Raw genomic sequence first — 20,607 nt, 5'->3', positions numbered from 1 at the left:
AGCTTTGCACTCTTTAGACATTAAAAGATGTGTTAAATTCTATTTGGACAGAACTAAATCTTTTTGCAGGTCCAATCAGCTGTTTATGGCTTACAGTACACACAGGCGAGGTCAACCGCTCTCCAAACAGAGCATAGCCAAATGGATCTCCTCAGCTATTCAATACTGCCATTAAGCAGCGGGCAAGCCACTTCATTCATCGGTCTGTGCACACTCTACCTGGGCAGTTTCTTCCTCAGCAGCGCTGTTTGCAGGGGTACTGCTGCAAGACATTTGTAGAGCAGCAATGTGGAAAAGCTGCCATATGTTTACAAGACATTGCTGCTTGGAAGCCCTATCTCATGGAGAGGTAGCGGTGGGTCAAGCAGTCCTCAGGAACCTCTTCCGGTGAAGGTGAGCCATCTCTTTCAGCCCTCCATCCTAATATCAGGTATGCATTTTGTTTATGACTAGTCGTTTCGGTTTCAGATTCGATACTCATGATAAATTAAAAAAAGGGAAGATGAGGTATCAGACAGAATTTGATTTGTAATGTAGCTGTATATTAACATGTTTTCTGTGGTATACATGGCTACAATGTTTCAATGTGCATAAATACTGCTCGCTTCTCCGATTCTAGCATGTGAATCTATGAACGTTCTAATACTGGAGTAAGAAAATTAGTTACTTACCTGTAACTGTAGTTCTCCAGTATTGGAATCTTCCATAGATTCACATGCGACCCACCCACCTCCCCAGAGAAGCTCACTTTCATCTCTCTCTCTTTTGTCAGGTTATACGCACTGGTGCTCGGAAAATCTGAGGTACCGGAGCTTCCCTCAGGAGGGTTCTAGAGGGTGGTGTCATCTGATTGGTGGATGCTTAAGTTTGGTCCTTTTTCTTAAAATTACTCTGATATACTGTTACATTAAGAGGTCTACGGGCCTTAGATTATATCTATTTCTACACTACTTACTTAAATATACCTGAGGCTCCCATCTCAACGACGGGGAATGATTCAAGCATGTGAATCTATGAAAGATTTCAGTACTGGAGAACTACAGTTTTAGGTAAGTAACTAATTTTCTTCAGTTGTTATAGTACTACACAATGTATACAACCTTTCAGCCAGCACATTTTTTTCTATTCTATTATTTGGGAGAACTGCACTGGCCTTAAGAAGCTGGTCTTAAAATTGTTCATTACTTTAGCACACTGGATTTAGGATGTTGTATCATCAAGGCTGACAAGGCGTCTAGTGGAACCATCTATACCTCTTGGGGAAATTACCTCTGTCTTCAAACTCCTCATGTTTTAGCACGGTTATTCACATAGTATATGAATTATCCTAGAAACAGAAGTTGGATGGCTGTTTTAAATCCATATCATCCTTACTATTTCTTCTTTCTTGTTGTAAGTAGCATTAGTTGTAACACATCTTAGCTTTATTCTACTTAAATCATATTTCAGCTATTATAGGTTGACATAAAAAATTATGAATAAGTGAAAATACAGCAAACATGGTGCAAACTGTAGACCAACATTCAATTTAAAGTATGCTTTGAAAAAAAGACACTGTGTACACTTTGGTCATTTAGATAAATCACCTTATCTAAAAAAACTTTCAAAACAACAGCAGGTTTTGTGAGACCCATGGGCAAGACAGTCTTTGGCCGTCCATATTGGATTGAAAACCTATACGTTCCTCAGACAATATTCAGTTGTTGTAGGGCATACTGGACTGATCCTCCAATGTCATTGGTCGTGCTTGTCATTCTCAACCCCTGCCTCAGTCTCTCTCCATTTTGGGTTTGGGCTACTTGTCGATACTGTGTGTGTGAGCTCTTCTTTCCCCTGTGGCTTTTGTTAATGCTTCGAAGATTTACAGAAACGTTACCGCCCTGATGTTAAGCTGTGTATGTTTTGGGTTCAGTGTTGCAAAAATGGCTTGCTTGCATGTTTGAAAAGCTGCCTGATTAAAAGCACCCTATAGAATCCTTCTGTGGTCTGATAGCATTGCTGGGCAGAGACAAAGAATTTGCATTAAGGTTTCTTTTTCCACACCATAAAGTCTGCGGTTTGTCTTTGTGGATTTTAGCCAATAGGGTACTTGATCCAAAGTTGCCTGAATACCCGGGCGAAGGCGTATTCCTTTAAGTTTAAGATGGTGAGAAAATCACTGGTTGCAATATGCTTGGTCCTTGAAATAGTCGAATGAGTTAATACCTTGTCAGGCATGAGGGCTCGTTGCCAGGCTCTCTTTGTCTTCTTGCATAGAAATACATCTGGCTGATCAGTGAAGTGTCCCTTATTAAATCCGTGTGCAATCTAAAATTCAAATGTCTGCCAACCTCAAAACAGTCTGAGGTCATTATTAACTATTTGGGCTGCAAATGAGCATGGACAGTATTAACAATATAATTAGCGGGAAAACTGTAATGCAAGGAATGGGACACATCAAATTATTTGAAAATGTTGAAATGAATTCCTTGTCTATCCCTGTTTTACAATATCCTTTGTTTTCATTTTTGTGTTTTGCAGTCCATCAATTCACTATCTTATGCACATGGATGGACTAATAGTTACTCACATGTTGAAGGCCTGTGTATCCAGCGATGCTCATAGAACCATTTCATCTTCTGCAACATCCTAAAAGACCCAAGGACGGTTTCCAAATCACCAATATTGCGATGGTGAAGATGTGTGCTGAGCTTCATACTGTAAGTTTGATCTCCATTGAAGTGGTTTGATATGTACATTTGTGACTTTTAAACTACAGAGTATGTTTTATAATTGACCATGAGTCACAGTGGAATTGATTTATGTATTTCTTTTTCTTTATGAAAAGGTCGAGGTGTAGGAAACACAAAGTGATAGGGCATGTTCCAGACTGATCTGTCTCCTGAAGCAAAAGTAGATATTTTAACTCCCAATCTATCATTCTGAATTTATTTCCTGATGGTCCATCTTGACAGCTGTTTGTAGTAAAATAAACAGATGTTTCACAAATTGCCACAGTAGCACTCATGTTAAAAGTTAGCTCTTTTCAGTGCTGCAATAGAATGAGCTCAAGTAGATAGGAAAGTTACAGATGACAGTGGAGAAAACCGATAGTATGCCTTCTTAGTTGGCACAGAGAATGGACTAGATGCCTGCTAATGTGTCATTTATTTTTTTTAGTTGACTTTGAAGCATACATTAGCAACCCTCTATATCATATGTAACATAATATAACTAAATGACGTAGAGGAAACTGTCATCATACTTGTCTTTGTCACCATAGAATCACTGCTGAATAATATGGTAAGTGCCTTTTGAAAACAGAGTTGTAATATTATTGATCCTTATGCATATGCCTTGTGTTATCTTATGTTATGAAGTACATTATAACAGTCAACTTACCACTTGATGATCCAGTATTGAGTCCATATTGTCCAAAACCCCTCTAATATAGAGTCATAGTTCCCTGAGCCCCAGCTGGTGCCTTGCTAAATTAAGAGATTGGAAACCAATTTAGTTCTCTTGTTCTGTTGCTTTAATTTATTGATATGTCACAATGTCCCTCAACCATAACTTGCTAATGCTCAAAAATGTCTGTCCTGCTTTAAGCAAAATTCGGTTGTTATAGTACTACACAACGTGCACAAATTTTCAGCCAGCACATTTTTTTGTATTCCATTATTCTCCAGTATTGGGGTATCTTTCATAGATTCACATGCTTGAATCATTCCCTGTCATCGAAGTCGGAGTCCCATTGCACATAGAAAGCAGTAGATTTTTTTTTTTTTCATTTAAGTCAAAGGCAAAAATACAACCACTTTCCTAGCTTATTAGCTTCATTAGGAAAGGCCCAAAGTTCAGCCAATCAGGCGATACCACCCCTTTAACACCCTCAGCACAGGGAGTCAGTCTCTCTGATTTTCTACCTCACGTCGTGTGTAAGGGAGTCTCCCTGAGCTCTGCTCAGTTTGCCTTCTATTCAGGAGATATTATCCAGTTTTTTTCATTCCTAACTTTGGCTGTATTTTGTCATCATGTCTACAACTAAAAAAAGTTTATTTAGACCTTACAGTACCTGTGGGAAGCTAAGGCTTCATTGTGAAGACCCTCACAGGGACTGTATCTATTGTCTTTATCCTGAACATAAAGTGAAAGACTGCAAAATCTGCAGAACATTTCCCAGTAAAACTCTCAGAGATAGAGAAGCTAGACTCCTTCTTTGGCTCCAAAAGTGGAGGTCCAGAGAGTCTTTTTCTGATGAGGAGGACAGTGATGCTTCAGTGCCCTCAAGGAAGAGGTCTGTGGAGAGACCTTCTCCCAAAACCAGTAAGTCAGTCAAGAGGCTGCATGGGTTCAAAGAAAGAGCTGATGAACATCCCTCAACTTCCAGAGAACATGGTGGTAAGGTTCGTTCTGAGCCATCTACTCCAGCTACTACCTCAAAGAAGTTAAAGAAATCATCAAGCTCCCTGCCACCGTCGGCAACTAAGATTTCCACACTGTCGACGGCACCGTCGACGAGCACATTGTCGACTGCAGGCGTTGCTTCATCGATGACTACGGCGACGGCAACATTTACAGCTCCGTCGTCGCTGATGACCATGATTTAATCACCATTATCAGCTTCTACTATTATGTCAGTGAGTTTAAAGTATGGTCCCTCACCTGTTCAAACCATCAAGATTTCAAAGAGACCGTAGACTGAGAAAAAGGTGAGGTCTCTATCGTCGACGTGCGCACAGTCGACATCAATGGGTAAGCTGCAAAGACCATCATCGACAGCGGTTCCACTGACGGCTGTGTCGACGATGGCACGAAAATTTACTTTGCTGTCGATGACAATTTCACCATTGACGATCACCCCGTCGACGGTGCTGACCATACCGTCGACGACAACACCATTGACTACTGCACCGTCTACGACAGCTCCATCAACGGGTCAAATTTCTGAGCCCACAAACAAGGAATATGAAAAATCTTAATTACCTGTAAGGATTTTAGCAATAAAATGGAAATCTACTCACCAAACTCTTTTGCCTTCTCATACGTCACCTAGTAAGGTGTCACCAGCACCTCCACAACATCTGTTTGATGACGACGATGAGGAGAACATATACTCAGACAATGGGTTTTTCCCGGTGGCAGGTAGCCCTTCAGATTTGCGCATAAAATGTCATGGGGAAGATGATAAGGCAGAGAGTGAACAATTGTATCTAGGACACTCCTTTCAGGAGCAGAGACACACAGAACCTCAAGAGTTGCAACATGAGCAAACCATCCAGATGCCAGTGTCCTTGATTGCCAACCTTCAGCACATGATGCAAGATTATTACGCTTGATTTCCTCCACCCTGCTTGACCACTCCGGTGCTACCTCCACCCATGCCACTGAGCCCTCTCAATCAGCCATCAGAATCTATAGGGCCTATCCCAGTCCCGTCATCAGGCCAGAATAACAATCCACCTTCGTCGGATGTCCAACAAGAGGATGGTGAAATGCAGGACTCGGAATCGCTTATCCAGGAATGGGATGAATATCAAATTCAGACGCCATTCCCTTCTACACCACCACCGGTTAAGTATCCACTGCAAGACACCGGTGTCTTTCACAGTGTGATGGAGAAAGCAGCAAAGAGATTTCAACTGCCCATAGCATCCAAGCAGTCAGACTGATTCCTCTATGATTTCAAGGAGGACACTAGAAAGTCAGGGGCATATTTATACTCCGTTTGCGCCGAATTTGCGTCGTTTTTTTCGACGCAAATTCGGCGCAAAACTAACGCCATATTTATACTTTGCCGTTAGACGCGTCTAGCGCCAAAGTATGAGGAATGAGCGTCATTTATTTGTGTGAACGCCTTCCTTGCGTTAATGAGATGCAAGGTAGGCGTTCCCGTCTAAAAAAATGACTGCGACGCAAATGCGTCGTATTTATACTCCCGAGCAAAAATCACACCCGGGAGTGGGTGGGCAAAAAACCCCGCATTTGCGTCTCTTTTTAACGCCTGGGTCAGGGCAGGCGTTAAGGGAAATGTGGGCTCAAAATGAGCCCACAGCTGCCCTCCCATGCCCCCAGGGACCCCCCCTGCCACCCTTGCCCACCCCAGGAGGACACCCAAGGATGGAGGGACCCATCCCAGGGACATTCAGGTAAGTTCAGGTAAGTATAATTTTTTTTTTTTTTTAAAAAATTTGGCATAGGGGGGCCTGATTTGTGCCCCCCTACATGCCACAAGGCCCAATGACCATGCCCAGGGGACATAAGTCCCCTGGGCATGGCCATTGGGCAAGGGGGCATGACTCCTGTCTTTACTAAGACAGGAGTCATGTAAATGGCGTCTGGGCGTCGTTAAAAATGGCGCAAATCGGGTGGAGGCGATTTTTTTGCCTCAACCTGACTTGCCCCATTTTAAGACGCCCTAACGCCATTTTCCCCAACGCCGGCGCTGCCTGGTGTACGTGGTTTTTTTCCACGCACACAAGGCAGCGCCGGTCTGCTAGCGCCGGCTAACGCCATTCAATAAATACGACGCCCGCATGGTGCTTCAGAATGGCGTTAGCCGGCGCTAATTTTTTTGGCGCAAAACTGCGATAGCGCAGTTTTGCGTCAAAAAGTATAAATATGGCCCTCAGTGAGAGCAATACCGATTGTTGACTTTGTTTGGGAAGAGGGGCTTAAAGTCATGCAGACCCCGGCTTCAATCCCAGCGGTGCTACCAAGGCTGGAAAAGAAGTACAAGGCACCAGATAACTCACCAGCCTGCTTAGTTGGTCACCCTAAGCCAGACTCGGTGATATCTCAGGCAGCCCAGCAAAGGTCCAGGAATCCGTCTTCACCATTGACTGTGCCCCCGGATAGAGAGGGGCGTTGGTTAGATTCAATTGGGAAGAAATGTTCAACCATGAAAGCTGCCACAGTCAGAGTAGCGAATTCCCTGGCAATTTTGGGAAGAGATGACCGTCAGATGTGGTCAGACATATATCAGTTTATAGACCTGCCTGAGGATAGTAGAGCGGAGGCGGGTAAGATATTGCAGGAAGGTGAGAAGATCTCTGCTGAGATTATAGACTGCTCCATCGATGTCTCATCTACGAGTTTCCACCAGTCAGCTGGGGCTGCTGTACTCAGACATCAGTGGTGGCTGAAGGCTACATCTTTTCGCCCGGAGGTGCAACTAAGGATCTTGATGATGCTTTGCAGTCCAGAAAGGCAGACGCACAAACAGCCAGATCCCTGGGTGCGCTACAATTTAAAAGACAGCCCTTTGGAGGAGCGAGAGGAAGAGGGCTTTATTCTTACAGAGGCGGATCACACCAGTACCGACAATATCCATCCTACGAAGGCCAATTTCGGTCCACCATTGGTCAACAGCAGCCGCATTTTTATAGGAAACTACGATCTGCACACTTCTGGCAAACCACAAGAGGAAAATACTCTGACAAGGCCAAGGACACGGTGAGAAAACACTGACCTCCATCAGTTGCCTGCACCCAACCTCTATTCCAGCACTCTGATAGGGAGCAGAATTTTCAACTTCTTTCACCAGTGGTCCCAGATTACATCAGACAGATGGGTCCTCGATATTGTCACTAAGGGGCACACACTAGAATTCCATCAACCTCCTCCGCAAGTACCACCAGGAGGACACCTACCTGCCCATCTAAAAGAACTCCTAGCACAGATTGCCATCTTGATAGACAAGGGAGCAATAGAGATCATACCAAGGAATCAGAGGTGAACAGGTTTCTACTCTCGCTTCATCCTCATACGGCAGAAGACAGGGGACTGGCGACCTATTTTAGACCTTCGCTCTCTGAACAAATTCTTGAAAAAGCAATCATTTTGGATGATCACCCTTCAAGATGTGCTACCCTTAATTAACCAAGGAGATTTCATGGCGTCCTTAGATCTCTAGGACACATACTTCCACATCCCTATTCATACCAGTCACAGGAAATTCTTACGGTACAAGGTGGCAGGGACCCGTTATCAGTTCAGGTTGTTACCTTTTGCCCTCAGATCAGCCCCCTCGAGTTTTCACCAAGTTCCTGGCACCAGTTGCAGCCTACCTTAGGCACCTGGGAATTCAGGTGTTTCCGTACTTAGACTGGCTAATACAAGCACGAACAGCGTCCAAAGCGGCTAGAGACACAAAGACATGTTTATCCCACTTCAAGACGTTGGGTCTAACAGTTAACTACCCAAAGTCTCGAACTAGACCCTTTGAACAATATAACCTTTCTAGGAGCTGTTTTGGACACAGAGCGAACAAGAGCTTTTGCTTCTCACAACAGACAGAAAAAACTTCAAGATCTAGCGAGCCGCTTCAGCAGAAGAAGGTCCACTTCTGTCCGGAGTTACAAGTCTGTTCTGGGGATGCTCTCTTCGTGCATTCCATTGATAGCAAACTGTCACCTTCACATGAGAACACTTCAAGAACAATTGGACATTCAGTGGAAACAAATAAACTGATCTTTCGACGATATAGACCAAATAACCTTACCAGCGAGGCAAGCCTTAAAGTGGTAGAAAAACACCACTCTCATCTCAGAGGGTCTCTCCTTCTGAAAAACAAACCAGTACACATTCTAACAATGGATGCGTATTTGGAAGGATAGGGCGCACATTTACAGGACTTATCAGTGAGAGGAAAATGGTTCACACAGGAATCAACTCTCCACATCAACCTATTAGAATTAAAAGCAGTCTTCCTGGCTCTCAAGGCCTTCCCCTCCAAGTTCAGAGGTTCCTCAGTGTTGATAAGAACCAACAACACCACAGTCATGCATTACCTCAACAAGCAGGGGGGTACAAGGCAGTCTCTGCAGGCACAGGAACTATGGCATTGGGTTCTTCCTCATCAGATAACAATCAGAGCAGAATATCTCCCAGGGGTTTCCAACACTTTGGCAGATGCTCTAAGCAGAACTTGGGCCACCTGTCACGAATGGGAGCTCAACCAGGCAATTCTCAACCGCCTTTCGTTGTTGGGGCAAACCCAGTCTAGATCTGTTTGCGACAAGGGAGAACAAAAAATGCCAACACTTCGCAAGCTAGCAACTGCAAAGATGGTCAAAGGGAATGCGTTTTTGATCAAATGGTCATGGATCTACGCCTACACTTTTCCCCTGCTCCCACTCCTCCCGAGACTTCTTCAGAAGATGAAGAGAGAACCGTGCCGACTTCTGTTGATCGCTCCCAGATGGCCAAGCCAGTTTTGGTTCACAGAGCCTCTACTCCTCTCGGAACAGCCTCACATAAGACTGAGATCGACACCAGACTTGCTAACGATGAATCAGGGGCAGGTCCATCATCCCAACCCGATTTCATTTCAATTATCGGCCTGGCTCCTGAATTCTATGAGTTTGACGGTTTAGATATCCCTTCACATTGTTGAGAGGTACTTGCCTGTGCCAGAGCCCACTCTAAGAATAAGACGTACAAACTCAAGAGGAAGAGATTCTGCATATGGTGCAAAACCTTCAATGTTCCCCCTCTAGAGTCTTCTCCGGAGTAGATTCTTCCATACATTTTACACTTGGCAAAGTCAGGTCTCTCCCATTCATCTATCAAGGTTCACCTAGCTGCTATATCTTGTTTCCGCTGTATGGCAATATTACCATCTTTAGGGTCATCCAAGATCATAAAACAATTTCTAAAATCTAATTCAGGATGCCTCCTCTGATTCAGCACCCTCCTCCTTCCTGGCATCTGAATATTGTGCTATCCCAATTGATGAGGCATCCATTTGAGCCTATTCACAAAGCAGACCTAAAATACATTTCTTGGAAGATGGCGCTCCTTCTGGCCCTTACTTCTGCAAAGAGGGTTGGTGACATTCAAGCATTCACAGTTTCACCACCTTTTCTGCAATTTAAATCAGACATGGTCATTCTGAGGACTAACCCAAAATTCATTCCCAAAGTTCCTTCGAACTTTCACTTAAATGAGCCTGTGGTTTTAAAGACCTTCTTCCTGAAACCTCGAACTCCAGCAGAGCGAGCATTACATTCTGTAGACCTTAAGAGGTGTCTGAAATTCTACTTACAAAGGACTAGCAGCTTTCCAAAAGCTGATCAACTGTTTGTTAACTATGGCCAACTCACTAAGGGGAATGCTGTTTCCAAACAAACCATATCACGATGTATCTCCTCAGCCATACAGTTCTGTCATCAGCTAGCGGAAAGACCGCTATCAACCAACGTCAAGGTGTACTCCACTGGAGCGGTGTCTACTTCAGCAGCTCTCTTCGCAGGAGTACCTCTAAACCAGATCTGCAGAGCAGCAACATGGACTCACAGCCACACCTTTACTCAACACCACTGCCTGGATGGATGCAGCAGTAGGACAAGCCCGCTGTAGGAAGTTGGCTCTGTATGTACTATTTCAAAGGAAGAAATAGCATGCACAGAGTCCAAGGGTTCCCCTTAGAAGTAAGATATTGGCAAAAAGAGATAATTCTAATGCTCTATTTTGTGGTAGTGTGGTCGAGCAGTAGTCTTATCAGCGGGTAGTGTTAAGCCTTTGTTGTACACACACAGGCAATAATGAGGAACACACACACTCAAAGACAATTCCAGGCCAATAGGTTTTTATAGAGAAAAATATATTTTCTTAGTTTATTACAGGTTCAAGATTTACAAGTAATACTTCAAATGAAAGGTATTTCACTCAGGTATCTTAGGAACTTTGAATCAACACAATATCATGTACAGTTTTAGCAAAAATGGCAATAAGCTATTTTAAAACTAGACAGTGCAATTTTCAACAGTTCCTGCGAGAAGGACATATTGGTTAGTTTTGCAGGTAAGTAAAACACCTACATGGTTCAAAGTTGGGTCCAAAGTAGCCCACCATTGGTGGGGTTCGGGGCAACCCCAATGTTACCACACCAGCAGCTCAGGGCCGGTCAGGTGCAGAGGTCAATGTGGTGCCCAAAACGCATGGGCTCCAATGGAGAAGGGGGTGCCCCGGTTCCAGTCTGCCAGCAGGTAAGTACCCGTGACTTCGGAGGGGAGACCAGGGGGGTTTTGTAGGGCACCGGGGGGGGGGCACAAGTCAGCACAAAAAGTACACCCTCAGCGGCACGGGGGCGGCCGGGTGCAGTGTGCAAACAGGTGTCAGGTTTGCAATTGGTTTCAATGGGAGACCCAGGGGTCTCTAAAGCTAAGCAGGCAGGCAAAGAGGGGAGGGGGCTCCTCAGGGTAGCCACCACCTGGGCAAGGGAGAGGGTCACCTGGGGGTCACTTCTGCACTGGAGGTCGGATCCTTCAGGTCCTGGGGGCTGCGGGTGCAGTGTCTTTACCAGGTGTCGGGTTCTTTGAAACAGGCAGTCGCCGGGGAGTCCTCCCTGTAGTGTTGTTTCTCCGCAGGTCGAGCCGGGGGCGTCTGGTGCAGAGTGGAAAGTCTCACGCTTCTGGCAGGAAACATGGAGTCCTTTAAAAGTTGTTTCTTTGTTGCAAGTTTCAGTCTTTGTGGAACAGGGCCGCTGTCCTCTGGAGTTCTTGGTCCTTTTAGATGCAGGGTAGTCCTCTGAGGCTTCAGAGGTCGCTGGACCCTGGGGGATGAGTTGATGTTGCAGTTTTTCTCAAAGTGGGAAGACAGGCTGGTAGGGCTGGGGCCAAAGCAGTTGGTGTCTCCGTCTTCTCTGCAGGGCTTCAGGTCAGCAGTCCTTCTTTGTCTTCAGGTTGCAGGAATCTATCTTCCACGATTCTGGGGGCTCCTAAATACTCAATTTAGGGGTGTGTTTAGGTCTGGGGGGTTAGTAGCCAATGGCTACTAGCTCTGAGGGTGGCTACACCCTCTTTGTTCCTCCTCCCTGAGGGGAGGGGGGCACAACCCTAATCCTATAGGGTGAATCCTCAGTCTGCAAGATGGAGGATTTCTAAAAGTCAGAGTCACCTCAGCTCAGGACACCTTAGGGGTTGTCCTGACTGGCCAGTGACTCCTCCTTGTTTTTCTCATTATCTCCTCCGGCCTTGTCGCCAAAAGTGGGGCCGTGGCCGGAGGGGGCGGGCATCTCCACTAGCTGGGATGCCCTGTGGCGCTGTAACAAAGGGGGTGAGCCTTTGAGGCTTACCGCCAGGTGTTATAGCTCCTGCAGGGGGATGTGAGAAGCACCTCCACCCAGTACAGGCTTTGTTACTAGCCACAGAGTGATAAAGGCACTCTCCCCATGTGGCCAGCAACATTTCTGGTGTGTGGCAGGCTGGTAAAACTAGTCAGCCCATACTGGAAGTCGGGTATGTTTTCAGGGGACATCTCTAAGATGCCCTCTGGGTGTATTTTACAATAAAATGTACACTGGCTTCAGTGTGCATTTATTATGCTGAGAAGTTTGATACCAAACTTCCCAGTTTTCAGTGTAGCCATTATGGTGCTGTGGAGATTGTGTATGACAGACTCCCAGACCATATACTCTTATGGCTACCCTGCACTTACAATGTCTAAGGTTTTGCTTATACACTGTAGGGGCATAGTGCTCATGCACCTATACCCTCACCTATGGTATATTGCACCCTGCCTTAGGGCTGTAAGGCCTGCTAGAGGGGTGACTTATCTATCCCATGGGCAGTGTGGGGTTGGCATGGCACCCTGAGGGGAGTGCCATGTCGACTTAGTCATTTTCTCCCCACCAGCACACACAAGCTGGCAAGCAGTGTGTCTGTGCTTAGTGAGGGGTCCTGAGGGTGGCATAAGACATGCTGCATCCCTTAGAGATCTTCCCTGGCATCAGCGCCCTTGGTACCAGGGGTACCAGTTACAAGGGACTTACCTGGATGCCAGGGTGTGCCAATTGTGGAGACAAAGGTACAGTTTTAGGGAAAGAACACTGGTGCTGGGGCCTGGTTAGCAGGCCTCTGCACACTTTCAAATCATAATTTGGCATCAGCAAAGGCAAAAAGTCAGGGTGTAACCATGCCAAGGAGGCATTTCCTTACACCCGCCATCCTCGAATGAAGTTATTTCCACACTGATATTTATCTCATATATAGATAGTATATGTATGCATACATTTATAGCTTTTTATGAGGATATCTGACTAGCTATATAAGTTACTATCAATGTTTATATATATATATATATATATATATATATACTCTTATAGTTACAGAGCTTAACGTCTTCTTGTACTGCTAGCTATTCTAATTCAAGCATGTGAATCTATGAAAGATACCACAACACTGGAGAAGAAGATAAGTAACTTACCTGTAACTGTGGATCTCCTGTATTGGTATCTTTCATAGATTCACATGCGACCCACCCTCCCCCCTAGAGGCTCACCTCTTTTGTTTCTCTCTTGAATCCACTAGTGCTGGAAAATCTGAGAGACTGAGCCTCTGTGCTGAGGGCTCTAAAGGGGTGGTCTCGCCTGATTGGCTGAACTTTGGGCCTTTCCTAATGAGGCTAGGAAAGTGGTTGTGTTTTTGCTATTGACTTCAATGAAAAAAAAAATTCTACTGCTTTCTATGTACCGTGGGACTTTCACTTCAACGACGGGAGTGATTCAAGCATGTGAATCTATGAAAGATACCAATACTGGAGAACCACAGTTACAGGTAAGTAGCTTATCTTCTTCGGTAGGATTGCACCGGCCCTAAGATGCTGATCTTAAAATTGTTCATCTCTTTGGCACACTGGATTCAGGATGTTGTATCATCAAGGCTGACAAGACTTCTAGTTGAGCCATCTATACCCCTTGAGGAAATGACCTCTATCTTCAACCTCTTTGTGTTTTAGCATGGTTGGTCTTGTAGTATATGAATAATCGTATAAACCGAGGTGGGATGGCCATTTTAAATCCATATCATCCTTACTACTTCTTCTTCCTTGTTGCAAGTAACATTAGCTGTAACACATCTTAACTTTGTTCTACTTAATCATGTTTCAGCTGTTACAGGTTGACATCATAAATTATGAATAAGTAAAATTGCAGCAATTTGGGTGCAAACTAAAGACCTACATTCAATTTAAAGTATGTTTGTGCTTTGCAAATGACATTGTGTACACTTTGGCCATTTATATAAATCATCTTATCTAAAATAACTTTCAAAACAACAACGGGTTTTATGAGACCCATGGGCAAGACAGTCTTTGGCGGTCCATATTGGATTGCAAACATATACGTTCCTAAGGCAATGTTCTGTTATTGTAGGGCATGCTGGACTGATCCTTCAATGTAATTGGTGGTGATGGTCATTCTCAACCCCTGCCCTGCCTCTATCTCTCTCCATTTTGGTTTTGGGTTACTTGTCGATAATGTGTATGTGACCTCTGCTTTCCCCTGTGGCTTTTGTTCATGCTTTGAAGATTTACAGAAACGTTACTGCCCTGATGTATGTTCTGGGTTCAGTGTCGCAAAAATGTCTTGCTTACATGTTTGAACAACTGCCTGATTAAAAGCACCCTTTAGAATCCTTCTGTGGTCTAATAGCGTTGCCGGGCAGAGACAGAGAATGTGCATTAAGGTTTCTTTTTCCACACCACAAAGTCTGCAGTTTGTCTTTGTAGGTTTTAGCCAGTGGGGTAGTTGATCCAAGGTTGCCTGGATACCTGGGCGAAGGCATATACCTTTGAGTTTAAGATGGTAAGAACATTCCTGTTTGCAATATGCTTGGTCGTTGAAATAGATGAAGGAGTTAATTTCTTTGCCACGCATGAGGGCTCTTTGCCAGGGTCTCTTTGTCTTCTTGCACAGAAATACATCTGGCTGATCTTTTAAGTGTCCCTTATTAAATCTGTGTGCAATCTAAAATTCAAATGTCTATCACCCTTTAAACATTCTGAGGTAATTATTCACAATTTGGACTGTATATTGGTATGGACAGTATTAATAATATCATTAGCAGCACAACTGTAATGCAAGGAATGGGACACCACAAATTATTTGAATATGTTGAAATGAATTCCTTGTCTATCCCTGTTTTACAATATCCTTTGCTTTCATTTTTTTGTTTTGCAGTCCATCAATTAACTATCTTCTGCACATGGATGGGCTAACAGTTACCCACATATTGAGGGCCTGTGCATCCAGCGATGCTAATAGAACCATTTCATCATCCTGCAACATCTTAAAAGACCCAAAGACAGTTTCCAAATCAACACTATTGTGATGGTGAAGATGTGTGCTAATCTTCATACTGTAAATTTGATCTCCATTGAAGTGGTTTCATATGTATATTTACGCTCATTTGTGACTTTTAAACTAGATAGTATGTTTTATTATATTTGAATATGAGTCACCGTGGAATGGATTTAGGTATTTACTCCAGTATTGGAACTTTCATAGACTCAGATGCTTGAATCATTCCCCATCGTCGAGACGGGAGCCCCCCGGTACATCAAAACAGCAATATAGAAGCAACTGCAATGAAAAAAAAAGACCCAAAGGCTTTCACTTTAGTAGCCTATCCTTGTCTCTATGAGTAAAAGGGACCCAAGCAAGTCCCAGCCAATCAGTCTTCCCCTTCCTCTAGAACCCTCTGTGAGAAGCTTCATTCCCTCAGATTTTCTACCGCACGTCCTGCTAGGGAGTCTCCATTGAGCTCTGCTCAGTCAAATTTCTGGAGAAGTCTATCTCAACAGTTTTTTCTTCAAAAGAAGGACGATTTCTTCAGCAAGTAAGGTGTCATCTTTTTCCCTGGCCTAAGGGAGTTATATTTTATCAAAAATTCCATTTGTCAGACTAGGAAAAGAAAAGCCTTTCAGAGCCCGCGAAACCTGTGGAAAAAAGAGACTTCATTTTGAAGATCCACACAAGGACTGTATTTATTGCCTCTATCCTGATCATGTAGCCAAAGACTGTAAATGTTTTCTAACAAAACCCTCAAGGACAGGGAGGGTAGGCTACTGATTTGGCTGCAGAAATTTAAATCCAGATCAAACCCTGTGTCTGGTTCTGACAGTGAGGAATCCTCCTCCTCATCAAGAAAGTACCAAAAAAGAGTCAGAGCTCCACAGGCTCAGCATTCTGAGGATCCACCTAAAAATGCTCACAAAAAGACAAAACAGTTGTCTTCTAAAGCTTGCAGCCCTTCCAGTTCTCCACACAGACGTTCTGCTTCATCCAAAAGAGACTCTAAGGACAGTTCTATTTCCTCAGAACGCAGCAAAAGAGCCTTTTCTGAGCCTCCAACACCACCTCCTGTGGTAACACATGTCTTCAAAAGACCATCTGGGAAAACTACGATGACAACACGGTTGACAGTCGTCGACGGCAGCGTCAAAAGGAGTGTATACAGCTTCGTCGTTTGCTACAACGTCCACCGCCTCTACGGCTGCTTCTACTTCAGTGATGATCATCTCGAAGACTTCCTCATCGACGGGTTTTGTGGTCACTCCATCGACGATTAATGTGCCCATTGCTTCTCCTCTGTCAAAGAAACTGTTGGTGAGGAAGAGGATTCTGAGGATGAAGGCCTGTTTGGGATTGCACATTGTCCTTCAGAACTGCATGTGAAGTGCCAGGATCCAGAGGAGGACATTCAGCATGAGCCCCGCTCATTTTATTCGCAACCACAGCAGTATCCTTATCAGGAACAGATGGTCTCTGCCGGGATCACTCATAGCCGACTTAGAGTTGATGTTGGACAACTACAGAAGGCGGTTTCCGCCAGCTGGCTCGGAAGTGCAGCAACCATCTATACCACCCTCTGTGCCTCTTCCTTCCACTCCGGTTCATCCAGGGGTCTCGACGTTAAATGTACCACCACAAATGCCAATTTCAGTTCCAACACAAGATCCATCTTCATCTGAGGATGACAGAGAGGAGGGAGAATTGCCGGATGGTATAACAGAATGGGTGATTATCAGATTTCTACCCCATCCTCACCCTCCCCGGTCCCGATAGATTCCCTTCCGGGTGACATTGGGGGTTTTCACAATTTATTGGAAAGAGCTGCAAAGAGGTTTGAGCTGCCCATGCCAACGAAGCAAATGGACTGTTTCATTTATGATTTTAAAGAACCTTTCCAAAAAAGTATAAAAAACAATGCCAATAGTGGACTATATATGGGATGAAGGCATCAAGGTAATGAAAAACCCGGCGACCATCACTCCTGTTTTGCCTCGTCTTGACAAGAAGTATAAGGCACCTGAAGACTCTCCGGCCTGCCTCACAGGGCACCCCAAACTGGATTCAGTCATTGCCCAGGCTGCGCAATGTAGGTACAGAAACCCTTCAGCGCCAATATCTGCTCCACCAGACAAGGAGGGTAATAGGCTCGATAATATTGGGAAGCGTTTCTCTTTGATGTCTAATTCACTTATAATAAGGGCCGCTAATTATTTAGCTATAATAGGCAGATATGACAAGCAATTATGGGCAGACATTGCTCCCTACCTAGATCACCTACCAGAGGAATCAAAGATAGAGGCGAAGAAAGTCTTGCAGGAGGGTGAGAGGTCTTCTGCAGAAGTTATAGACTGCGCGATGGATATCGTTACCACAGCTTTTCGGCAGATGGCAGGGACGGCTGTTCTAAGAAGGCAGGGTTGGCTCCGTGCAACTTCATTTAGGCTGGAGGTTCAAAATAAGATTCTGGATGGGGATGCCCTATTCGTAAAGCACATTGATGACGCACTTCAGTCCATAAAGACCGACACAGCCAGGTCCCTTGGCATGCTGCAGTTTAGAAGACAGCCCTTCCGGGGATCTAGATGTCGGTGGTATTCATCTTATAGAGGAAGAATAGGAGAGCTGGTGCCCAAACCTAGACCTCAGGGATCTCAATACTTATCTCAAGGAGAAGTCATTTCATATGATCACCTTAACAGACATCCTGTCCCTTCTCAACCCGGGAGATTACATGTCCATCCTTGATTTGCAGGAGGCATATTTCCATATCCATATACATCCGGAAATATCTCTGATTTGTAGTAGCTGGCGACCATTTTCAGTTCAAAGTGCTACCTTTCGGTCTGAAATCGGCCCGAGAATTTTTAACAAATGTTTAGCTCCAGTCGCAGCCTACCTCAGAAGGCACAACCATCAAATCTTCCCGTATTTGGACGATTGGCTGGTCAAGGCCAGGTCCAGATCTCAGGCACTGAGGTCCACATGCGCCTGCATGGAGCTGTTCACAAATCTCGGCCTAAGAATCAACCGCAACAAGTCAGCCTTCCAGCCCTTAAGAAGAAGAACATTTCTAGGGGCAATATTGGATACTTCCACCAACAAGGCAACTCCTACAGAGGAGAGGCAGAAAATGGTCACATACCTAGCAGGGCGCTTGCGAAAAAGAAAGTATGTTTCAGTTTGCCCCTTCAATTCCCTGTTGGGAATGATGACCTCCAGCATTCCACTGGTACCATTCTGCCATCCCAGAATGAGACCTCTCCAGGAACAGCTAGACCTTCAGTGGACACAGTCCAAGGGGTCTTTTGACGATGTCATCAGAATAATGAAACCCATGATGTCACCTCTCACTTGGTGGGCTTAAGAGTCTCAATTGTTGAGGGGACTTTTTTTTTTCTCCTCCAACCAGCTCCATGGGTGATCACTACCAACGCATTTCTCGAAGGGTAGAGAGCCTTCCCCCAGCACTTACGAGCCAGGGGCAAATTGAAGACACATCAGAGGTCTTTTCACATCAATTAGCTTGAATTGAAGGCAGTTCGATTAGCGCTTCGCGCTTTTCTTCCAAAGATAAGAGGCTCATCAGTACTCATTTGGACGGACAACACCACAACAATACATTATATCAACAAACAGGATGGGGCCAGATCTCTGCTCTTATCAAGAGAATGTCAGCACATTTGGAAATGGTCTATCAGACAGAAGATAAACCTACGAGTAGAACATGTCCCGGGCGTGCAGAACATCATAGCAGACTCTCAGAGCAGGTCTCTATCATCCAACCACGAATGGGAGCTTGATCAAGGAGTGTTGAATCGAGTCTTCTCCATATGGGGAAAACCAAACCCGAATCTCTTCGCCACCCTGCAGAATGCAAAATGGTGGTTCTTTGCAAGTCGGGATCACCACTGGTGCTCTTAGGGGAATGCGTTTTCCATGGCATGGTCAGGAATGTATGCTTAAGCTTTTCCTCCCATTCCCCTACTACCAAGAGTTCTGGCGAAAATCAAGAACGAACAGTGCAAGCTTCTTATGATTGTTCTGGTACGGCCTTGCCAGTATTGGTATACAGAGCTCCTTCTCCTCTCAGAGAGCCGTAGCATCACTCTACCAGTGATGCCGTCCCTTCTAACAATGAGCGAGGGTCAAATTCTCCACCCGGATCCGCCTTTACTTCACTTGACAGCCTGGCTCCTGAACACCATGAGTTTGCGCACCTAGATATTCCTTCGGATTGTAGAATCCTCCTCGCCAGGGCTACAGCTGAGAGTACCAGCAAATGTTATCGTCTGAAATGGAAAAGGTTTTGCTCATGGTGTACACAAGTTCAGGTACATCCTTTCTATTCATCACCGGAGCAAATTCTGCCTTATCTTCTCCATCTGGCCAGAACAGGTTTGGCTATCTTTTTAATTAGAGTCCACTTTCAATTTCCCACTATAGGTGTACAGATAACGTAGCTCCTTTGTGGTCCTCAAGACTCATAAATCTATTTCTTAAGCGGCTGTTCCGATCTTTCCCTCCAGTCAGACCTCCTCCTCCATCCCGGCAACTTAACTTCGTCTTGTCCCAATTAATGAAGCCTCCGTTTGAGCCAATTCACAAGGCAGATTTAAAATTTCTATCCTGGAAAGTTGCTTTCCTTCTCGCTCTTACCTCAGCCAGAAGAGTGTGCGAGATCCAAGCATTCACTATACAAGGCCCTTTCTTGCAGTTCAAGAGAGACAGGGTAATCTTACAAACTAACTCAACGTTTATACCTAAAGTTCCTTCGGATTTCTGTATTAACCAGCCGGTGGTACTAAAGTTGTATTTCCCAAATCCATCAACACCGGCGGAACAAGCTCTGCATTCATTGGACGTTCAGAGGTGCCTGAAATTTTATCTCGATAGAACTAAGCAATTTAGAAAATCAAACCAGCTTTTTGTAGCATTTAGTGCTCCTCGTGAAGGCCGATCATTGTCCAAGCAGGGGATTGAAAGGTGGATAGCCTCTGGTATTAACTATTGTCATACAGCAGCAGGAAAACCTTTACAGAATCCAACTCATGCACACTCAACAAGGAAGGTGGCCACATCCACGGTGCTTTTTGCAGGAGTGCCCATCCAGGACATCTGCAGGGCGCCACTTGGAATTCAACACATACACTTGCAAAACATTACTGTTTAGAAGAAACACAGCAGGGTAATGTGGCGGTAGGGCAAGCAGTTTTACGACATCTATTCCAGTAACGGTGAGATGTTGTATTTCTTTATTCCTTTTTCCCACCAGCCCAGTGTACTTTGCGCACATTGTATAGCATTGTTTCTTCCTTTGATGTTGTAATGTTTCTTATTTTTCAGGTTAAGGTGCTGTTCTTTTACCATATTCATTGCTTATTTAATATTTTGTCTCTCCTTCTTGATCATGTTTCTTCAGTGATTCTGATTTTATATATATATATATATATATATACATACACATGTATGGATATATACTATACAATGTGCTTCATTACTGCTTGCTATGCTGATTATTCTGATTCAAGCATGTGAGCATGTGAATCTATGAA

The sequence above is a fragment of the Pleurodeles waltl genome, chromosome 1_2, assembly GCF_031143425.1.
Source record: "Pleurodeles waltl isolate 20211129_DDA chromosome 1_2, aPleWal1.hap1.20221129, whole genome shotgun sequence".
In the NCBI taxonomy this organism is placed as follows: domain Eukaryota; kingdom Metazoa; phylum Chordata; class Amphibia; order Caudata; family Salamandridae; genus Pleurodeles; species Pleurodeles waltl.
This window is presented reverse-complemented; position numbering follows the sequence as displayed.